This window comes from Mustela nigripes, chromosome 7 (assembly GCF_022355385.1).
Source record: "Mustela nigripes isolate SB6536 chromosome 7, MUSNIG.SB6536, whole genome shotgun sequence".
Lineage (NCBI taxonomy): Eukaryota > Metazoa > Chordata > Mammalia > Carnivora > Mustelidae > Mustela > Mustela nigripes.
Window position 1 is genome coordinate 57,405,391 of NC_081563.1, and position 19,764 is coordinate 57,425,154.

At 42.4% G+C, this 19,764-nt stretch overlaps 1 protein-coding gene across 2 annotated transcripts in view; it reads left to right on the top strand.

The window, feature by feature from the left end:
* The window catches only part of SPRED2 (sprouty related EVH1 domain containing 2), a 116,569-nt gene that overhangs the window by 54,083 nt on the left and 42,722 nt on the right, over positions 1 to 19,764 (top strand). The gene's annotated exons all lie outside the window — the stretch shown is intronic.

The window sequence follows — 19,764 nt, forward strand, 5'->3', positions numbered from 1 at the left end:
GCCTGCTTCCCTCTCTCTGCCTCTGCCTGCCACTCTTCATGATTGTGCGCTCTCTCTCTCTGTCAAATAAGTAAATACAATCTTAAAAAAAAAAAAGTACTTTGAAAAATGAAATTCAAGGACACTGAGGACCTATTCTTGGCTCTGCCACAAATGTACCTTCTATATTTTATTTCAGTTTGTGCATCCAGGGCTTGCTCTTTGGTTTTGCGTCTATAAACTAAGTGGGACCTCCATCCATTGTCCATTCTCCTCACTATTCTGTTTTAGCTATCTGGTAACTAATTTTAATAAAACTTGAAGGCCGTCCTGTTAAATGACAACTAAATGAGAGTGAGTAAGCTCTCCTTGGTACCTTTTCTTCCTTGAATGAATACTACAGTGAGTACTGTTCTAGGAGTGAGTACTCAGAAGGTTGAGGTTTGATCGGGGATTTATTATATCACGCACAGGTCTTGTCTTCTTTCGAGAAGAGCTGTACACATAATGAAAACCGCATGTGGTCATAATCACCCTTGGCAGCTCTGCAGGAAGTCAGCATACAGCCTTCCCCCTCTTCCTCCAGTCTTCGGAAGGATCACTATATTTGTGAGAGAACACCAAATGAAGTAGTTGACTAGTGTTCCTGGTCTGTGTTGAAAGATGAGTGGCTACTTCATCTTTAAATACCAAGATCCTACCAAGGGTAGCAACAGACTGGGAGAGGCACATAGACAGTCGGTCCCCAAATCTTGATGAATTCTAGGGTGCATGTGTTCATCAAGAAGAGCCTCTTCTCTCCTTGAACGTACGCAGGCTCTGGGTTCTGTTCTCTTTTTCAGTTGGAAGGCTAACTATGCATATATGAGCTTCCCCTATAAGGCACTTGCCTTAACTACTACAGAGGGCCAGGTTCTTCTCTTGGTGAGGCACTTTGGATTCTCCCCTTTCCTCTTTCAGGAAGTTTTATTATGACTGCTGTTAGGGATTCCTGAGAGGGGAAGATGCTTTGAAAGGTGGGGCCAAAGTCAATGATCTGTAAGCCTATCTGATCACTTTGCACTCTGATGACCAGCAAGCCCTAACTCAGATTCATTGGCCCATTTTTTTAATGGGCTAAGAGCTAAAGTGCTTATGGCAAAGTCAGAAGCAATTTCCAGAGTAATCAGGAGCTTTGGCTGTTCTTCTGGTGATATATTTAGCCTGGCACCTCAGAATTGTAGTGCAAGTAAATATTCTGGATACCATCATCTACTTTTCTTGTTCTGGAATTATTTCTGACTGCCTTTCAGAAACCAAAAGTTAACAGTGTGACAGAATTGAGGGATGATTTTGGTTTCTTGCTAGGTGGGTAACGTAGACACAGAGTCAAAAGTCACAAGCCCAGTTCTGAACCCTAGAGCTAAATTTGAACAAAAAATTTAGTTTCCTCATAGGTCAATTGTGATTGGTCTAGAACTAGAACTCTAAGGTTTGCTTTAGCATTCTAGGCTGCTCTTCTAGTTCTTTAGTTAATATCTGATCCATAAGATGTGAAACCCATAAATTATTTATTTGCACCGTGGGGTGCTGAATCAAAGAACTAAAAAAAAATCTTATTAAGACTTAGACACAATATCTTTTGTTTTTATCAGAAATGAATAAATAGAAAAATAGGGAAATGTTTCCCAGTCATTTTTGTAATGGAGTTCAGACAGTGACAAATAAATCAAATCAGTAAACATGGCTCACATATCTGTAGATGCCTCTAATGCTCTTACTTTCTACCACTTGAATGCCATTTCAGGTGAATGTTTTCCTTTGCATTTTCTAAGTATTCTAGGATGAACTTAGCACGTTTTGTAATGAAGAAAACACATTACAAACCTTTGCTAGTACCTTTCTGTCACTTCCTCCTTCCATCTAACTTTTATCTCCACCCCCTATTTAAGCCAATAAAGGTTAATCTGTTTCTTGAATGAAATGAAAGAAACTCTGGTCTACCAGGGGCTTACCATTTGTTAGACATTGAGCTACAAAAATGAAAATAACCATCTTTTTTTGAGAGTCTCAAGTCCAATGGCAAAGGGGACATGCAAGTCACAACAAAATGCTGTCATCATGGCACTGATTGCCATGAAGACAGAAGAGAATGTACTAGCCTCCATTTCCTACCTCCGGTCTCTAGGATAGAAGTTCTGTGAAATTGCGAGGCTCAGTGCTTACATATGATATGGCCACAGTCAGTGTTGACATTAGCTGCTATTGTTGACCAATGTTGTTTGTAAGGAAAAGACAGTTCTAGCTTTGGGGCGAGAGCCACATCCTTTTAAACTGGTGTGTTCATTTAGGCTGGCCTCTTGGATCCAGGGTCAGAACTTACCTTGTCCCGTCCTCCCCCTCCCCGCCCCCCGTCTTCTGTTCTTGATCCGCCAGCATTGCCAGCTTGCTTTCCACTCCCATCTCTTCTCTCTTCCCACTTGTATTAGTAGGCGGTTTTCTCATGTAGCCCTTACCAATACATGCCTTGTAGAATTCTTGGAGTTTCAGGGATGCCTGAGTGGCTCAGTCGGTTAAGCATCTGCCTTCTGTTCGGGTCATGATCCCAGAGTTCTGGGATCCAGGCCCACATTGGACTCCCTGCTTAGTGGGGAGTCTGCTTCTACCTCTGCCCCTGCCCCTCCCCTTGCTTATGCACGCACATGCTCGCTTGCATGTTCTCTCTCTCTGTCGGAGTAAATAAAATCTTTTTAAAAAAGAATTCTAGAGGTTCAAAGATTGGATTCGTTTAAGCCCTACATGTTCCAGACAAGGGAATTGAGGCACCAAGAAAAGTGACCCAAAAGCATGTAACAGTGGTAAAGTTCAGCTCAAGCTGCTGCCTCCCGACAGAATGAATTTGTAGGATTTCTGACTCCAGCATTGTGTGCTGTTTAAATAGGTGAACAATTGAAGAGCATTGTTGAGAGTTCTCAGAAGAGATTTCTATTTCCACAACTGAAATAGACACATCTGACGGAAGTGGCTTCCATGAGAAAGGTTTGCTTAGCTAGGAAGCTACCATTATCTTGGATAAGTTCATTGTGATCAGCGTTATGGTAAGTGGTAGATTTAAGACTTCCTAGAATTATACAGCCTTTAAGCATCTTCAGGTCTCATTCTGTCCTGCAGTTAAGGAAACAGCCAAGTGGGCTGGCTAAGCTGATGGCAGATTTGGGTCCGGCACACTCCGTCTGTCATGAGCCTTATGGTGCGACTGTGTCTTGAAGAATGAGCTAGCCAGCCTTAAGCATCTTCCAGACACAGACCTCACTGTTCCGCATGGCGGATTTAAATACACTCACTGGTCACCCATTGGGCACTCCCCACATTCCCTTTCCAGGTCTTGAGGCGCTCTCATCCATTGAACTTAAAATTCCACACCCAGATGTAGGCTTGGTTTCTCTCTTCAGTCTGTCTCTGAGGCCAGGCCCTCTTGCCCTGTTTGCTCTCCAGGCTTGAGGGTTAACATGGTCTTTGAATGAATGCCTGGCCTCTGGCGTGGCCATATCCACAGAACCCTGAATGCTCTTACTTCTTCTTGCTGAGCAATCCCTTGCCTCCTTTCCTGATTTCCCAGAGTGACTTTCCCATGTTTCTGATATAGTTTGGATTCCTTCTTCCACTTTGTATCCATCCTGCCCTGTTTGTGTAACATCTTATGCTGGAGGAAATCAGGCTCTCTGGACTAGTAGTTCAGCCCCTTGTTTTTACTCCATACAGACCAGGCACAAAATTTGTGGGTGTGTTGGTTTAACCATAGGGAATGCCCCATACCAAGTGGGCACTGGGTGAATGTCCATTCCCTTAACCTTTCCTTAAAGAAATCTTGCCAAATCCACCAGCCTAGGCCTGAAAGATCCTCATATCATAGCGTTTATTATCTTTTATTTAAAAAATATATATATGGTGTGCCTGGGTAGCTCAGTTAGTTAAGCATCCAACTCTTGATTTTAGCTCAGGTGGTGATCTCAGAGTTAACAGCAGTAGGCTCCATGCTCAGCGGGGAGTCTGCTTAAGATTTTCTCTCTTTCCCTCTGTCCCCACCCCTGGCCCCCACTCTTGCACGTACATGTGTGCACACTCTCTTTCTCTCTCTCTCTCAAAAAGAAAAAAAATCAGCTAAGTGTAATAGCTCACATGCATGTAATCAGTGCAGGTCTCTCTGACTCTGACCAAGCTGAAATCCCCAAAATAACTGTGAGCTTTGGAAAGTGCCTTATTTTACCCCTGTGCCCGCCAGTTACACTTTACAGAACATGGCTGAAAACTGGCTTAGTCTCAAGTGCGACTTGTCATTTTGAGTACGTCTCTGGAATCCTGCTCCCAGTAGGTAACTGTAGAAATCATCTGCCTCCCCCTTCTGTTTCTTTAACAGCCCTAGCCCTTAGCATCCGTGTTGGCATTTAACACATGCAATTTTCTATTGGGTAGACCTTGCAAAAATGTTGATATTTGCCAGTAAGGCAGCAAGTGGCCACCAGAAAGGCTGTGTATCTTAAGTCCACCTTAAGTTTTAATCTCTATCCAAACAGCTAGCTAGGACCTTTTTTTTTTTTTTTTTTTTTTTTTTTTTTTAAATAAGAGAGCTAACTGAAGGCAGTTAGAATGGTTCCTTTTGTTCAAATTTCCTCTTGCAGAGACCAGTCCCAGGACTCCCTTCACCTGCATTATCCATTAATGCAGTGGGTTCATTTTCCCCCAAATAAACAAGCTTTCCTGCCAAAGAAAACAGGCAGCGTGATTAGATGCAGGGACGTGCCTTGGGACGTGCATCTGAGGCATGTTCTTCATTTTTCTTTTTCTTTTTTTTTTTTTAAAGATTTTATTTATTTTATTTGACAGAGATTACAAGTAGGCAGAGAGGCAGGCAGAGAGAGAGGGGAGGAAGCAGGCTCCCTGCTGAGCAAAGAGCCCGATGTGGGGCTCGATCCCAGGACGCTGGGATCATGACCTGAGCCGAAGGCAGAGGCTTTAACCCACTGAGCCACCCAGGCGCCCCTGTTCTTCATTTTTCTGTGGTGCCCTCAGTCTCTACTGGACTCTTGTCTGCAGTGATAATGTTATGGCAGCCTTCGTTTCCAAAGGCCCCTCAAGTTGTAGTAATACCGCCCATGGTGGTCCAGCCCTCTTGAAAGCATCCTTCATTTCTGTTTGCTCGGTTTCCTGAATGCCTCTTCCAGATCATCTTTCACCTCTTGCTTCAAACTCTGGGGACACATGTGGTTTCGACATAATGCACAGATGTAACTGGGGTGGGAGAAGCATGGCTGTGGGCTCATGCACATCACACACACATCTGAAATAGGGAGGTCTTCCTCTGTGAGTGGGCTGGTCAGGAAGGAGCAGAGGTGGAGAGGCCGGCCACAAGACAACGCACTGTGGTGTGTGTTGGGCGGTGTATGGAAAGCGTGAGCTCCAGCGCTCGCGGGCCAAGTCATCGTTAAGAACACCCGTCTGTTTGGTTTCTAAATTGAGACATTGAATAGAGTAAAGGACCAACCACCGAAACTTCTTGAGGGGAAAGACCCGATTCTTTTTTTTAATGTATTTTTTTATTATTTTTATTTTTTTTAAAGATTTTATTTATTTATTTGTCAGAGAGAGAGGGAGAGAGAGCGAACACAGGCAGACAGAATGGCAGGCAGAGGCAGAGGGAGAAGCAGGCTCCCTGCCAAGCAAGGAACCTGATGTGGGACTCGATCCCAGGACGCTGGGATCATGACCTGAGCCGAAGGCAGCCGCTTAACCAACTGAGCCACCCAGACGTCCCAAGACGTCTCTACTGGACGATTCTTTAACCACTAAATGGTTGATCACCAGGGGTTGGGAAACTTTTTCTTTTAAGGTCTAGTTAGTAAATATTTTTGGCTCTGGGGACCATGGGGTTTCTGTCACAACTGCTCAGCTTTGCCTTTGTGGCCGTAAAGCAGCGCTGGACGATACATAAACAGACCAGCATTTCATGGAGGGCCAGAATTTGCCCACCCCTGCCAACCTGAGTTTGTAAGACTTAGAAAGATCCTCACCATTGTCATTGGCGTAAATTAGTGAGCGCTCTGTATGTGGCCAGGCCCCACACTACGAAGCACATGTTATGAGTGATCCCATTTATCCCATTCAGAACAATTCTGTGAAGTTATTAATATTATACCCATTTTACTGATAAAGAAGCAGAGGCTTAGAGAAGAAGGGCCAGGCTGGATTTTGAACCAAGACTGCTTGACTTCAGTTTCATGCTCTTTTACCACTGCACAGTACAGCCTGTAGATTACGTCATCAATGTCCACATCTGCTTTTAGAGCTCGACATTAGCCAGTATTTGGACGTTAGCCTCTCCCCATGCCCCTTAAAAAGCCCAAAACATACAAACAAATTGTTGTTAGAAACTCTTACACAGATTAATACGTGGCAGAAATTTAAAACGAGTCCATAAACAAGTTGTAAAAAATGAAAGCAGTATTCTGCTTCTTAAATACCCAAGGAATGTGGGAGCTAAGTATATAAAGGCCTGGGGCTCTCAGGCCAGAGGCACCCAGGCCGGCTTCCAGGTTCCAAGAGCTAGTCCTCTGAAAATGTGGAGGTAGAGCTGGGCCTGGAACAAGCTACTGTTCTTGGGATGGCTTCACCCAGGGCCGTTCGATTCAAAACCGGCTCTGGCATGAGCTGTTAACCTCCCCCCAGCCCCCCGACACACACACACACACACACACACACACTCACACACACTCACACACACTATACAGGCTCCTCAGTTGTCCCCAATGGTGTGCCGGTCTGAGGTGGTCAGGGGAGACTGGATAGCACGTGCCTCAAGTTGCTTGCTGAGCAGTGGTGGTCATTTCTTTTCTACCGAGTAGAAATGTTCATTAAAGCTGGCAGAAATCAGGTTTGGATGCCTTTTGTTGTTACAGTAAGTAAGGTGTGTTCTGAAGGAAACTAAAGAGTAAAGATCAGGGGGAAAATTCATATCCCTCCTACAGCAGTGTTTCCCAAAATGCTTTCTTCTGCTTGTAGGGATGGTAACGGGGGAGGAGGTTCCTGTGGTCAGATAAACTTATGAAATGCAAGACTAAACAAACAGTATTCTCGAGGATATAGTTTCCCAAAATGTTTGTTTGGTTGTTTTGTTTTGGGATTGTCTTATAAAATTGTTTATAAAGATCATCCTTAATCTTAACCCAGAGTCCTTACCTAATGTTGGCATTTTGGTAAATTTCCTTTATGGTCCAAGTTTTTGTTTTTTTTTGTTGTTTTTTTTTTTTAAATGGGTGAGGTGACAGCCGCAACAACTATGGTGGTCACTAACTCTGAAATAGATCTTTTAAAAAGGGGGGGTATGTATTTTCTTTGTTTTGTGTGTTTAAGTATTTCATCGTCATTGATAAGTTATAAGAATAACGTGAAAGGACTCTCTTTTATTTGTTACCTCTACTAGATGGGAAAGTTTTTTGTTTAAGATTTTATTTATTTATTTATTTATTTATTTATTTATTTATTTATGAGAGAGAGAACGGATGCACAAGTGCATGCATGGGGAGGGGCAGAGGGAGAGGGTGAGAATCTTGAGCAGACTGTGCTGAGCGTAGAGCCCAACACAGGGCTTGATCTGACAACCCTGAGATCATGACCTGAGTCAAAACCAGGAGTCTGACTGAGCCACCCAGGTGCCTCTGAAGGATTCTTCTATATCCAGTTCCCCATTTGTTAACATTTTACCATAATTTCCATATTCTCATTCTCTGTGTATTACTGCCATTACTTTTATATATTTTTTAAAATTTTATTTATTTACTTGTCAGAGAAAGAGAGCACAAGCAGGGGGAGCTGCAGGGAAAGGGAGAGGGAGAAGAAGGCTCTCTGCTGAGCAAGGAGCCTGATATAGAACTCGATCCCAGGACCCTGGGATCTTGACTTGAGCTAAAAGCAGATACTTAACCGACTGAGCCACCCAGGCACCTCTACTTTTTATATATATATAATTTTTTTTTAAGATTTTATTTATTTATTTGACAGACAGAGATCACAAATAGGCTGAGAGGCAGGCAGAGAGAGAGAGGGAGGAAGAAGGCTCACTGCTGAGCAGAGAGCCCGATACAGGGCTCCATCCCAGGACCCTGGGATCATGACCTGAGCTGAAGGCAGAGGCTTTAACCCACTGAGCCACCCAGGCACCCCTACTTTTATATTCTTAATTAAATTTGAGTTATACATTCTTTAATGAACTTTATACTTATTTCTTGAAGATACTTGCAGAAGAAACTCATGTAAGACTAGAAATTTATGATTCCCCCCATTTCTGCCTGTTGCATTAAGACAAATCATTGCTTTGCAGGTGTATGAAAGGTTTTCCTTAAGTTGCAAGGGGACATTTTGATAAACCTATAGTTAGAAGTCTTTATGAGGAAAGAACTTGTCAGAACCACAGAAGGCTTCGGCTTAAGCCTACACACAGTCCTGACCAGTTTGGATTCATGAGGCTCTCTCTTGACATTGTGTGGGGACTTAACAACCCTTTGCTGCATGCTTTCCATCTGCTTGGGCAGTGTTCTTTGAGGATTGGCCTTGACTACTAGCTGAAGTGGGAGCCTTGACTTGACACACCCTCCTGTCCTTTAGTTTTGGAAAGAAAGGGAGCAGTCCAGAGGTCCCAGGCTTTTCATAGAATGTCTGTACTTTAAGTGTCCTGCGGTGACTTGTCACACTTTCAGAACATATCAACAAGGACGATTTTTTTCAACAACATCTAGTTTCAGTAGTGGTTTTGTTTAACATACATTGGAGCTTCCATATCTGGGTTTTTTCCAGGCATGAAATCAAAGCTCTCTTCTTCCCTCAGATGGTTAAGGGAGTCGAGCAAACACTGCCACCTTACAAAGAGATGTATTGGTGTAAGGGGACGATGGATGTGACTTACGTAACCTCTCATGGAGTGTTTCCAAAACCATATAAGGAAGCTGGAAATAGTAACCTCTCCCTTCTAATGTCAACATTGAGCTCACAAATGAGGCTGGGGCCTGTGTCCGCAAAGGAAACACGAAGAACATCAGATAGTCTTGGGAGGAGAGAGCAGGAGGCGTTTGTTCACTGGGTGGATGCAGCCCTCATGGTGGCCTTTGGACACGTGTGCCATACCTTCAAGCTGGAAGTTCCCACACCCATGGTGACTGGGTTGCACTGTGTGCACGTAGGATAAGCCCATACCTAACTAGAAAAGTGCCTTGTTCGGGTACAAACTAGACTGTAGGGACTGGGGGAAAAATTTTTTTTTAATTTTTAAAAACATTTTATCATTAAAATCTTTAGATACTCAAAAGAAGAGAGACTAATACAGCCAATCCCCATATTACTTACTGCACAGTGATCAAGATTTTACCACATTTCCTTACCCTCCCCCCACCTTTGGTAAAATATTCATAACAGATCCTAGTTAGCAGCACATCATTTCATCCCTAACATACTTTCTCTGAGTAGACATTTTCTGAGTACAGTGCCGCTCTCCGAACTTGACAGAATTAACCAGGACCCAAATTTTGATGTGTAGTTTTTACAAAGCTCCTGCAGCTAGGTTCCCTTAAAACCTAAGAATTGACAGTATCCGTGCCTATACTGATTCACTGATTTCTTAAAAGAGTTTGTGGCCGGGAGTAGGGGGTGGTCCTTGCTTTCAGCTCTGAACCAGGTTATTGGGATTGGAGATGCGGGCGGGTAAGCAAATTGCAGTTGTGGTTCCTGGCTTGGAATCTCAGGTATCGAGCTATGCCATTTGCTTCCTGGGCATTTCGTAGTATCATCAATGATTGATAATCAGAACTTACAGGAATTTTTTTTTAAACAATATTTTAATTGGAAAAGGCATCTGTCAGCTGTCATGCTTCCAACTTCCACTTTTGAGAAGCAGGATGTTGAATGTGAGTAATGACACAACAGGCCTATAAAATGCGGACTAACCCTCCGATGACTCATCCAATACGATGCAGTATATTTGTCAAGGAGACTGAATCATATATGGGGGGAACCACTCTTCAAGCAGCCAGCTGGTTCTCAGGTCCGCAAGAGACCATCCATTTTTATCGGAAGCTTTATAGTAGCAATAATGCTAATACCCAGCACTCAGGCTCCACAATGTAGAGGAAATGGCATCACCCAGCAGGTATGTGCTTACTGTTTACGTGAACTTTATTTTCTCCTTGTTCTCTTCTGCCTAACCTTTCTGATAATGTGACAGTTTTTTAAGGGAGGAAACAAAAATATTCTAATTGGAAGGCACTGAACGCTGAAGTGTGTGTGCCTGTGCTCACATGCAAGGACAGATAGGTTACCACTGTTCCTTGAAAGGACAGAGGTCTTTTCCACTCCTCTCCCTCTCTGCAAACAGATTTCTCCTTAGGTATTCAGGTAAATTCATCCCTTTTATTAAGCCCTGAGTTTAAAAGGCTGCCTAGGAAACAGCTTTTGCAGAGGTGGTGTTTCTTTTGGGTGGATAGCTCAAAACTTTAATAAATGAATGAATGAAAGAAAGAGCAAGCAGAGGTGAGCTAACAGATACAGTCTAATAGTAACAATTGTATTTATTATGTTGGATTTATTTTCAATATTGTGATTTTTCTTACCTCCAAGATACACAACTTAATGCAAGAAAGCTTTAACCCTGTACTGAGTAACTGTGTCTAATTTTTGCAAATCATAATTTGTTCATACTAAATTCATGCATTAACTTTTCTAGGTGGGAGAAAGGGTAGTGGGGGTTTAGTAACAACATTTAATTATAGCTTTCACATGATCTGAAGGATTGTTCTGCATAATTGGGAAGCTGTGTCGCCTGTCTGACCTCTCTTTCTTCACTTACTAAATTTAAACAATGCCTGACTTGTGAAGGCACAGATCTTGTTTATTTGAGTATATTAAACATTCCTCTTTGTGTTGACAGTCCATTCGGTATCTCCTCATATTTTTAAAAAATACTTCTTGTGTCCTACTTGTTAGGGACAGATGCTATAGTTAGTTTATAGTAGTACTATTTATGCTTTTCTAGTCTGTCTGTCCAGAATGGGTCGAGACCTATAACACAACTACCCACAAATTTGCCTAAGACTGAACATTTGTGTAACAGTCCATCGATGCGGGTAAATGCTGTTATCACTCAGAAAGCATTAAACAGATCTAGGCTTACCGAGCTGGAAATGTAGGCAGTCTTTGTTTCTCTTCCCCTTTCTTGTAAAGCCCATAATAATGACTTGTTTTCTTTGAGGGACGTGTATTCTAAACTGTCCCTAAGTGTATCAAATTTACCTATTTACATTCAGAAATTCAGATAATAGGGAAAAGCAGCATGAAGAGAGTTTGTTTTGTTTCTCTTCTGTAGATTAAGAGGTACACTTTTTTTAGAATGGCCAGTTTGTTTTTGAAGACAGGACCATCTCCAAATTTCATTAATTTTGCATTCTATAAATGAAAGCCACCTGTTATGCTGTAACATGCTAATTATGGTAGAGGACAATAATGAAGAAGAACAGTATTTGAAATATGTGGGGGTTTTGCTAAGAATTTTCCTGCCCACATCTGTAGTGCTTATTTTTATATGTGTATGTGTATACATGCATATATAGTACATATTTAATAATAGCATTTGGTGGTATTAAAAAATACTTCAGATTCAAAGTAAGCCTTTTTATTCCTTCTCATTAACTTTTTTTTTTTTAAGTTGTAGAAGAAAGGCTGCTTTAAAAATGTTGGCTTGAACTAAAGCCTGAATTTGTGATTCTTTAATAGATGAGGTTCTCTTGCTGGTTTGGTGGGCACCATTGGTTCAAGTTTCTCTTGGTCAAAAGTTACCAGAAAAATCATGGGACCTAAATATATGAACTAAAGACAGAATAGCTCATTTGCTCTGATTTCACTGGAATCTTGGGTTCCACTTTATCATTTTTTCCCCTTAATAACTCCAGAAAGTGGTTACAGGCAGGTGTATAAAAACATTTGGTCTAAAATTCTCGGTGAATTGGCATTGTCTTGCTTTCCCTGTGCTCTGCATAGTTGAGACTCAAGTCCTGTCCAGATCATTTTAGGGCAGTGTAGATTTCATTCAGCTTTGGTTTTTTTACCCACTCAGAGCTCCTTGATGACTGTGATTTGGCAATGACAGTCACCCCTAGGCTTGTGGCCGCCGCTCTCGGAGGCTCTCAGAGGCCCCTGTGCTGTTGAGCACCATGTGCTGTTGGTCCCGAGTGACCACATGGTTTTCAGATCCTTCTTTCCCTTTTGAGGGAAAAGGAATACAGAGCCATGGGCCGGTACCAAGGATATCGTTATCGTTCAACTTAGAAGTGATCAGTAGGTATTGAGTGAGATGCAGCCTGTGTTCAGAGCTATGTGCTGGATGGTGGTAAATTAAAAAATGCTTGTTATGTGGGCCCAGCCCTGTTCTTGCTCTCATTCCCTCTTAAGTGGGGATTCATCGTTATTGGTGGTAGATTCCTCCCGGGTTTTCTTTTATTCATAGATTTACTGGAGTCTATAATCTGGAGCCACTAATTGCTCTGTGTAGAAGCACCTTTTAGCTATTCCCTCTTGGTTCTTCGGAATCTAACACTTCTTGGATGGCTATCGAGAAAGAACTGCCCTACTAAAAAAAATACCTTTAATAGTTTTGGAGGCCATGTTTTTGAAGCCAAGTGGACTGACAACCTCAGACGAAGGATTGATTGATTGGTTGATTTTCCTCCTTGAGGAGAGTGGCAGTCGGGGAGAGCATTTGAATCCTCAAAACTTAGAGCATTGAGATTTTATTGAATTGGAGCAGATTAGTATACATCAAGGACATTTTTTCCTTATCTTTGAGAGTTGAAGACCCCTGCCCACTTCAGCATCTATTAAAATTATACTTTAGGGGTGCCTGGGTGGCTCAGTGGGTTAAAGCCTCTGCCTTCGGCTCAGGACATGATCCCAAGGTCCTGGGATCAAGCCCCACATTGGGCTCTCTGCTCTGTAGAGAGCCTGCTTCCCTTCCTCTCTCTCTGCCTGCCTCTCTGCCTACTTGTGAGCTCTCTCTGTCAAATAAATAAAGAAAATCTTAAAAAATAAATAAATAAATAAATAAATAAAATTATACTTTAATGACTCAAAGCTATACTGAATTCAGGAACCAGTTAATAAAAACATTGTTTGTTTATTTAAAATCACCATAGACTGGGGCACCTGGCTGGCTCAGTCAGAAGAGCCTGGGACCCTTAATATCAGTGACATGAGTTTGAGCCCCATGTTGGGTGTAGAGATTACTAAAAATACGTAAATACATAAATAAAATCGCTATAGATAATCGGCATTTTAAAAACACTTACTTGTATTTAGAGACATCTGTTTCGTGAGTTTATAATGTTTTCATGCTGTACAGGTGGATGATCTGTGAATGACTGGCAATAACTGTAGCCCCCCAAGGGGAGAGCTGGGCCTGTCCATTTCCTCTTGTCTACTTCCCACTGTTCTGCAGTTAAACTGTCCTCCTTATGCCTGAGGTTATAGGGAGGACATCCTGCCTACATAGTGGGTGGGATTAATAGTACTTGTAGGTAGATCTTACGTCATTATCTGGAAATAACAGCTTTCTTCTTGTAGCTCAAAAATGCCAGAGACAAGCACAGAGCAGCCTTCTTAGTACATAAACCCCACTTTTAAGGACGCTTAAATGGGGTGAATGACCATTTTCTTATCAAACCAGCATCAACTTTTCTTAGTCCTGAGCATTCTTCCAGATATAAATTTGCTGATGGCTTGTTTGCAGTGACATCTGTGCTCAGATTGTCTTTAGGGTATATGTGGGACAATTATGGAAGCCATACCCCTTCCCAGTCAGATTCTTAATCGCCGACATTTCTTTGTAATTAATGATCACCATAGAGAAAGTGAATGCTTGAGAACGAGACTGGCACTTCAGCCCTTCCTGAAAGAGCATTTGGCTTACATGACAACTCTACCTTCCTTGCCTCACACTCTAGGAGCAGCATGGGGAGTTAGCTACGTCGTCTTCATAGCGCTTAGTATGCAAGAAACTGCAACAAGATACTATCTCTTTGCAGATTTCAACCCAAGAGGTGACTTTCAGTTTTCAGTGCTAATTCATGCTGTTGCAAAGATTTTTCACATTGGAGATGTCCAGCCTGGGTTTGGGTTTTTTTTTTTTTGTGGTTTTCTTTTAAACACATGTGCCTTGTACCCATCCAGTGAAAGAGAGGGGTTGCCTGCCCTTGCTCTAGCCCCACGAGGCCTGCTGTTTGACTGGGCCTCTTGAATTCCATGAAATGGAGCGCAGACAGCATGTGTCATAAAGGCTGCTTGGGAAGGGTGAAGAGCAAAATTAGTGCCTGTGGGTGGGCATGTGTTCTCATCACATCGCCAAAGAACTGCAGTGTGCAAAATCTGGCAGGAACTTGTTCCAAAGAAAAATAAAACAGCCCCTTTTTTCCTGCTTTGAGAAATATTAAAAAACATCACTAACCCTCATGTTGAAGAAATGGAACTGTTAGAAAATCTTTGTGATTGTGTGCATGTGTTTTAATAATCTTAGAAGGTTAGTAAAAAGGGACTAATCATAAATATTTTTTAGGGATTCTGTAACTTTTGTAAACATCATAAGCCTTCTATTCGAATATAATCAGTTAAGGATGAGGGAGGGGAATTTGTTAGAGCTAACAATTAGGGAAAAGTCCATTATATTTAACTTTCTTCTGTCCTTTGATGTGATTTTGTAAGAAGAACTGTTTTTATCTCAGTAAAACCAATTACAAAGGAAATGTTTGTGTTTTTCATATATGTGATTTGCCTTGTATCCAAAAGAACAAAGCATAGGCCACATTTACATTTATATTTGAGGCACAAGATCTTCCTTTTATAGTTACTTTGTGAAGGTCTTGCAAATTTGTTCTTAGTTCCTCATAGTGTAGAAGAATATTTCATAGCTTAAAGGCTGCTCATGATGTATATTTTGCACAATGGACATATGTTGACTTGATAATGGAGGGGGGATTTTGTTGATTTTGTTTTGTTTTAAAGATTTTATTTTTCAATAATCTCTATACCCAACATGGGGTACGCTTACAACCCTGATATCAAGAGTCTCGTTTTGGGGCGCCTGGGTAGCTCAGTGGGTTAAAGCCTCTGCCTTTGGCTCAGGTCATAATCCCAGGGTCCTAGGATCGAGCCCCGAATCGGGCTACCTGCTCAGCGGGGAGCCTGCTTCCTCCTCTCTCTCTGCTTCCCTCTCTGCCTACTTGTGATCTCTGTCAAATAAACAAATTAAAAAATCTTTTAAAAAAAAAAGAGAGAGAGAGAGTCTCGTTTTGTACTGACTGAGCCAGCCAGGTGCCCCTGGTGGTTTTGTTTTTTTTTTTTTAAAGATTTTTGGCGTTGAGGGGGGGTTATTTATTTATTCGACAGACAGAGATCACAAGTAGGCAGAGAGAGAAGAGGAAAAAGGCTCCTTGCTGAGCAGAGAACCTGATTCAGGGCTCCATCCCAGAACCCTGGGATCATGACCCAAGCCGAAGACAGAGGCTTCAACCCACTGAGCCACCCAGGCACCCCTTGTTTTGGTTTTTTTAAGTGCCAATGTTTCTTTCTTTCTTTTTTTTTTAAAGATTTTATTTATTTATCAGAGTGCGGGGGAGAGAGCGAGCACAGGCAGACAGAATGGCAGGCAGAGGGAGAAGCAGGCTCCTGCTGAGCAAGGAGCCCGATGTGGGACTCGATCCCAGGACTCTGGGATCATGACCTGAGCCGAAGGCAACTGCGTTATTAACCAACTGAGCCACGCAGGCGTCCCAAATGTTTATTTCTTAAAGACTATGGAAACTTCCTTAGCCAAAGCCCAAATTTCTTCATCTGGGATCCTTTTTTTTTTTTTTTTTTTTAAGATTGATTTTATTTATTTATTTATTTATTTGACAGAGATCACAAGTAGGCAAAGGGAGAGAGAGAAGCAAGGCTCCCCGCTGAGCAGAGAACCCGATGCAGGGCTCAATCCCAGATCCACGACCCGAGCAGACAGCAGAGGCCTTAACCCACTGAGCTACCCAGGCGCCCCTGGGATCCTTCTTGAGTCCGTTTATTTCAAGTATCCTCTTTTGTTTTTCAAATTTGTTGTTTTGTTTTGTTTTTAATTAATGATGGCCAGATAAATAGGAAAAATAGACTATCTTGGCCATTTTTGAGTATGTGGTACATTTGTGTTCATTATACATTGTTGTACAACTGATCTTCAGAACTTCATCTTGCAAAACTAAAACTATAGCCATTAAACAACTCTCCATTTCCCCCTCATCTTAGACCTTCACTGTCGCCATTCTACTTCTGTTTGTATGAATTGGACTACTTTAAAAAGTGGAATCACACAGTATTTGAAATTTGTGACTGGCTTATTTCACTTAGTATAATGTCCTCACAGTTCAACCATATCATAGCAAATGACAGGATTTCTCTCTTTTTTTTAATCTGAAAAATACTGTCTGTATATATACTACATTTTCTTTATCCACTCTTACCTTGATAGATATTTAGGTTGCTTTTGCCTCTTGGCTGTTGTGAGTAATGCTGCAGTGAACATAGATGTGAAATTAATTGCCTTTTGAGACAGGAATTGATTTTCAAGAATTGTTAATCTTCTATATGCAAACACATCAGAAAAGGTGTCATTGTGTCATGTCACTTTATGTTTACCCAGCCTTTTCAGTCCACACACGAGTTTCCGTATGCCAGGTTACTCGCTGTGGGAAATTGCTGGGTAGGTGGCAATTTTTGGTCTGGGATAGTGTAGCCACAGTGCCTGCAGGGATTGTGACTTTCCTAGAGGTGACTTTAGTCTTGGGAAGTGGCACAAGCACACTGGTGAATGAAATGAGTTCCTCTTCAATGATGTGAAGACAGGGGGCCCTTTTCTTCCTTCCAGTATTAAATGGCAGCCAACAGTGACAGCATGACTTCAAGGTAGTGTAATTACATCTGTTTGGCCTCCAGACTGCCACCGTGTCAGTGAAGCTTTCTGGGTGGTTGGCTGTGGCCTCTCGGTTGCCCTGCCTCAAGCAGTGGTCGTTAGCTGCCACTGAATGCGTGACCTACCACCTGCTTGGGCTCCCTGGGGCAAGCACGTCTGTGATGGTCAGCAAAGCCTCCAGGGGTCTCAGTCACCTGTGAAGGTCATGAGTCTCCAAATGAAACTACTTCAGTCCTTCCACAAGCTGGGAGACTTTGCCATGTGGGGATAGCCCTAGAGTTCCCTGGAAGTTCGTTTTGAAGTGAAACCAGAATGAATACTCTCCCATAGATGAAATAATATTCTAAGAATATTGTGTAAAACTGTGAGCCAGAGTAGTGGCAAGTTGGCCTGCACATTCTCCTTACTGCCGTGTTCTCTTCCGGCAGGAGAGTAACTTCCTAGAAGCACATGTGCTGAGTGGATGACTGTTTTGTCATAACTCGGAAGGAAATTGCCCTTGTAGGTCAAATCCTATCTCTGTTGTGGTGAAGGACTAGTCAAGAATCTGCTGCGGGGGGATTATCCTGTGAGGCCGAAGCTAGTTTTGTCCTTCTTGATTGTTCACCAACAATCACGGCCACCGGCCACCATAGAGGGAAAGAACAGATTCCTCAGTGACACTTAATTTGGAACTCCTACTAAACTATAGCACTGAAGCTGATAGCGATGTTAAATTTGTGTTTTCCTCAGTCCTTGTGAGTTTGGTTCCCCTAAGTAGGCCTGCTTTTTGGTTTGTGTGTTTGCTGTTTAGGTGAAAAGATTTCTCAGCCTAACTAGCAGGTGACCATCCAGTTGGCCCTTTTTAGGTCAAAGTCCAGGGGTCCCAGATGAAACCTAGATCAGAAGTTTAGGGATTCCTCCTTGCCTACCCCTTTACCCCCACCCCACGTCAGAGGGGAACACTCTTAGCCAGAGCTGAGTGAGTAGGACTGGGTGTTCCCGCTGCAGGTGGGCCTCCAGGCTTCTGTTAAGGAGACTTGGTGAGCTGTCAAAACCATTTGGGAATATAACTGTGATTCAGGTATTTTAGGGCTTGATTAGGCTTTTGTGGAGTGGAATCCTGATGCTCAGCATTTCATGTTTTGTTTTTTCCTGTGGGAAAAATACATTCCAGTTTCAAAAAACTGATTTACAAGAAAACTTGTAGACCAGAATGTCATTGGTGACATCGAAGGAGCCTGAACCTGTTTAGAGTTGCTGTAAACAAAGGTCTATAGTGTATGTCTCTCCCCATTTTGAAGTAAGGTGGTTGCTTCCTTACCTTTTCCTAACTTTTTTTTTTTTCCTTTCTCTCTGAAGGTAATGAAAAGCTGGTATTGGAGTGTTGCTCTTGAGTCAGTTGATTAAAGCACATAGGATGAACTATTCTCCTCTTTGCCTGCATTTGGTCTATAGATGTGTCTTAGAGATTTGCTTCCATGTGGCTAAAGGGAATCTTACATTTGTGGCCGGGTAAACCCAGCTAGATGGCTACATTGTGACTGTTTGATTCAAAGATCTTAAGAAACTTATTAAAACTCAATTTTCATTGTTTTCTTGTTTTTTAGAAATGCTTTGATAGACTTGTTTTGCTCCTCAGAACCTTAAAATTGCATAATGATACTTGTACCAAGAGAACAGACCTGTTAGTTTGTTGTGGCTTCGGGTCTTTGTAGTTTCTAGGGTTTTATTTTCTCCCCCAAGTCAAAATGTTTTCAGTTGCATTTTACTGCTGCAAGTTTTCTCATCTGCTTTTGTAGAGTATTTGGATGGCTTAAGTTTGCTAAGCCCTCTGGCACAGCTGAAGGACTTTAAGCCCCCCCCCCTTTTTCTTTTTTACACAAAATTAAAAGAGGGACCAAAGTTGAAAAGAGACCTCAAAGGTCACTGGACCCTACCTCTTGTTTTACATACGAAGAAGCTGAGTCGGGGGTGTCTCAGCCAAGAGGAAGGAGGAGAAGTGCAGTAGAGGTCATGTCTGCTGACTTAGGAAACTAGCTGTACTACCTGATCTGAGAGTGAAGATTGCCTCTACTGCTGGAAGGGTTGAGTAGGGCTTCCCGACCCCTCCCCCTAGCTCTGCCATTTTGTTCACGTGGCTCTTGGTGCTACCTCCTCATTTCTCCTTACAAGTCCTTTGACAATCAGTTGCCTATACTTTAAACTTGAAGAGACCGATGAGAATAATTTATATCCTCTCGATCACCTAGGTTAAATATGGGAAACATGAGCTACAACATAGGAACCTTTTTAAAAAAAAAAAAAAATGGGGTAGGGGTGTGGTCTGTTTACCAATCTTAGTCTTTTATCTGCCTCTAATGCCAGTGACCTAGAACAATTCCCTTCTCCTGTCTGGACTACAGATTTTCTAAGCAAGGGGTCTAGAGTAGATGGTTTCTACAATTTTTTTTTCTGACATAGAAATGTATATCTAGGGGCACCTGGGTGGCTCAGTGGGTTAAAGCCTCTGCCTTCGGCTTAGGTCATGATCCCAGCGTCCTGGGATGGAGCCCTACATCAGGCTCTCTGCTCAGCAGTCTCTCTCTCTCTCTGCCTGCCTCAGCCTACTTGTGATCTCTCTCTGTGTCAAATAAATAAATAAGAAATGTATATCTAACTAGTTTGTGTGGCCCTTCACTAGTCCTGATTGGAGACCTAAACTCCACCTGCAGGCCCCACCTCTATCCCGATCTCTACCTGAGAAAGGAAGAGGTCCAGAATTCTTCAGTGAGAACAGATGCCTTGCAAGTGCTTTGTTTTGT